The 3,815-nt window shown below is 50.0% G+C and overlaps 1 protein-coding gene across 3 annotated transcripts in view; it reads right to left on the bottom strand.

Moving 5' to 3' along the window:
- The window catches only part of LOC124021574 (putative uncharacterized protein DDB_G0291608), a 24,551-nt gene extending 23,752 nt beyond the window's left edge, over positions 1 to 799 (bottom strand). For 2 of the 3 annotated variants that reach the window (XM_046336714.1, XM_046336716.1), the window contains exon 1: positions 1 to 798. This exon is cut by the window's left edge and continues 395 nt beyond it. The gene's annotated coding sequence lies outside the window, so the exon portion shown is untranslated. The other variant, XM_046336715.1, reaches the window with a different exon arrangement.
- Positions 800 to 3,815: the final 3,016 nt, after the last annotated feature.

Raw genomic sequence — 3,815 nt, 5'->3', positions numbered from 1 at the left:
ATTCTATTTGTTAAATGTAGTCCTGTTTTAGACAATTGAATCAGAATTCTGGATATAAATCAATGGCATATATAAATGAGTAAAAGCGTATGTTTCCTTTTCAAGGGTGTCCAAAAATGATTCCAAATGTATCCTGAGATCCTTCACCATTTCACCTGAACGGTTTTCATGTAAACGGCGTTCACGCTCCTACACAGGACAGGTGTATTCGCTTCATAAATCCAGATGTTCGGATGTTGAGAACTTCTCTATTATCGGTGTGTATAAAACACACGAACGCCACTGCAACGCCTTCTTTCTGTTGTCTGTCCAGGTTAATTTTGCAATAGGCTACTATTCACATGGCCAGTCTGCGTGCTACTCAAATAACCCAACATCTGTTCAACTGACAGAATAAGCTTATCCAACGCGACCCCGTTGACTGCGATCTCGCTACCTCGCTCTCTCCCGAGTCCAAATAGTGTCCGTGCTTCTCTTTAGCTGCCACTGCCGGTTTGCGTCCTTCCCCTTAACGTTTCATCCAAGCTCGGGTTGATCGCGCCTCGGTGCCGTTGGATTCTGGTTACCTCCGGACGGTGCGCTGCCTTCCAAATAGAAAACTGCCTCCTCAAGTTTGTATCGCTGGCGCCCCCCGCCCCTTTAAGGCTGGGCTAGCATATCCTTATTTGGAACAAGGAGAGGTTCTCCTTGGTCGAGCGAGGAGAGAGCGCTGTACACCGGTCTTAAAGGGAACGCGTCTCTCCACTCTGTCAACTGTAACTGCACTTGTCTGCCGATAATTTAGCCTACTTGTCTGCGGAATTCTTGGTGCAATGGAAGGGCCTCGCGTTCATTGAGATTCAGAATGTTGTTTCTGGTTTCTGACAACACACAGCAGCCGGCCAGCTGGTACCTTGGCCTGTAGCCACAGCGTCATGTGATCATGACGGATCAGTTCCTTTCATGTAAACTGTGTCTAGTCTCTTTTGCGTCGTTTTCCTTTGCTTTGGAGATCAGCAGGCCTCTGCTGTGGTTGAGTGGATGCAGTCAGTGACACCAGTCCCAATTGCATAGATCAGAAGTGGACCCTATAGCCTGGAGAGCCTGCAGTGGTCCCACAGTGTAAGACGATCTGTCAGATTTATATCTTAGCTTATGTGTCCGACTCTGACCTCATTTACAGGAAGCTCACTCGTTTCCTGAATAGGTGTCTCCGTGTGTGTCCATGTGTGTGTCTGCACAGTCCTGTATGTGTGTGTGTGTGTTGGTATGAGTGTGCATTAGTTTGTGCGTGCCTGTGTGTGTGCATCTGCGTGTGTGTTTATGCATTTGTGTGTGTGTGTCCTGACAGGGCCGCGATGCTTGCCAGGGGTCACCGTAGATTCTATCTCCTCGGTAGCGGGCGCTACAGGAAGTGACACGGGCGGTGTGACATCCCTGGGGGGCTATTTCTGTCCCCCCACTCCCTGACATCCACAGGCACTGAATGACTGACACACACACATGCACGCACACACACACACACACACACGCACACACGCACACACACACACACTGAGTGATTGACTTCCCTGAGCTCATTGTCACTGGACGACCTCCAAACTTGATGCTGAGCTGAGTATGTAATGGTTATGAGTGTGTGTGTGTGTGTGTGTGTGTGTGTGTGTGTGTGTGTGTGTGTGTGTGTGTGTGTGTGTGTGTGTGTGTGTGTGTGTGTGTGTGTGTGTGTGTGTGTGTGTGTGTGTGTGTGTGTGTGGTGTGCCTAGTTGTGTGTGTTTATTGCAACTTCAAAGCGGTGATTGAGTTCACTGTCATGCTTGTCCTCATACCTCGATCTATTCTGTTGGAATGCACGGTGTGTGTGGCAGGTCCTCTTCATGGTGTGTGTGTGTGTGTGTGTGTGTGTGTGTGTGTGTGTGTGTGTGTGTGTGTGTGTGTGTGTGTGTGTGTGTGTGTGTGTGTGTGTGTGTGTGTGTGTGTGTGTGTGTGTGTGTGTGTGTGTGTGTGTGTGTGTGTGTGTGTGTGTGTGTGTGTGTGCGTGCGAGAGAGAGAGAGAGAGAGAATGATTGATCCTGTAAAGTGCATTTGTACAGTACTGTAGTATGATCAGTGTGACCCATATGATCAGTATGATCTTTGTGATCAGTGTGATCTTTGTGATCAGTGTGATCTTTGTGATCAGTGTGCTCCGTATGATCAGTGTGGCCCATATGATCATGTGTGATCCGTATGATCATGTGTGATCCGTATGATCAGTGTGATTGTCATGCAGGTGATAGAGGACCCAAAAGCGACTTAACAGAAACAGAGTTTATTCAAATCCAAACAGGGAATAACAGAAATCCTCTAGTCTGTAGAGGGGAATAACAAGAGAAGCGGCCACAGACTGCAGGTCGCTTCGGGTAGGCGCAGGCCGTAGTAGACAGAGACACCTGCTCACACGCAGCATCTGATGAAGGCAAAAAACACGACAGGACAGGGCGAAACACAATCACAGCATGGTGAATACAAAACAAGGAACCGACGGGACAGGAACGGAACACAAAGGAATAAATAGGGACTCTAATCAGGGGAAAGGATCGGGAACAGGTGTGGGAAGACTAAATGATGATTAGGGAATAGGAACAGCTGGGAGCAGGAACGGAACGATAGAGAGAGAGAGAGAGCGAGAGAGTGAGAGAGGGAGGGGGAGAGAGAAGGATAGAAAGAGGGAAAGAACCTAATAAGACCAGCAGAGGGAAACGAATAGAATGGGGAGCACAGGGACAAGACAAGATAATAAATGACAAACATGACAGTACCCCCACTCACCGAGCGCCTCCTGGCGCACTCGAGGAGGAATCCTGGCGGCAACGGAGGAAATCATCGATGAGTGAACGGTCCAGCACGTCCCGAGACGGAACCCAACTCCTCTCCTCAGGACCGTAACCCTCCCAATCCACTAAGTATTGCAGTGACCCCGTCCCCGAGAACGCATGTCCATGATCTTATGTACCTTGTAAATAGGTGCGCTCGACAAGGACGGGAGGGGGAGGGAAGACGAACGGGGGTGCGAAGAAAGGGCTTAACACAGGAGACATGGAAGACAGGATGGACGCGACGAAGATGTCGCGGAAGAAGCAGTCGCACAGCGACAGGATTGACGACCTGGGAGACACGGAACGGACCAATGAACCGCGGAGTCAACTTACGAGAAGCTGTCGTAAGAGGAAGGTTGCGAGTGGAAAGCCACACTCTCTGGCCGCAACAATACCTTGGACTCTTAATCCTGCGTTTATTGGCGGCTCTCACCGTCTGTGCCCTGTAACGGCAAAGTGCAGACCTCACCCTCCTCCAGGTGCGCTCACAACGTTGGACAAACGCTTGAGCGGAGGGAACGCTGGACTCGGCAAGCTGGGATGAGAACAGAGGAGGCTGGTAACCCAGACTACTCTGAAACGGAGATAACCCGGTAGCAGACGAAGGAAGCGAATTGTGAGCGTATTCTGCCCAGGGGAGCTGTTCTGCCCAAGACGCAGGGTTTCTGAAAGAAAGGCTGCGTAGTATGCGACCAATCGTCTGATTGGCCCTCTCTGCTTGACCGTTAGACTGGGGATGAAACCCGGAAGAGAGACTGACAGACGCACCAATCAAACGACAGAACTCCCTCCAAAACTGTGACGTGAATTGCGGGCCTCTGTCTGAAACGGCGTCTAACGGGAGGCCATGAATTCTGAATACATTCTCAATAATGATTTGTGCCGTCTCCTTAGCGGAAGGAAGTTTAGCGAGGGGAATGAAATGTGCCGCCTTAGAGAACCTATCGACAACCGTCAGAATCACAGTCTTCCCGCAGA

Source organism: Oncorhynchus gorbuscha, unplaced genomic scaffold (genome assembly GCF_021184085.1).
Source record: "Oncorhynchus gorbuscha isolate QuinsamMale2020 ecotype Even-year unplaced genomic scaffold, OgorEven_v1.0 Un_scaffold_1131, whole genome shotgun sequence".
Lineage (NCBI taxonomy): Eukaryota > Metazoa > Chordata > Actinopteri > Salmoniformes > Salmonidae > Oncorhynchus > Oncorhynchus gorbuscha.
The sequence above is the reverse complement of the archived record's forward strand: the minus strand, read 5'-3'. Positions and strand labels throughout refer to the sequence as shown.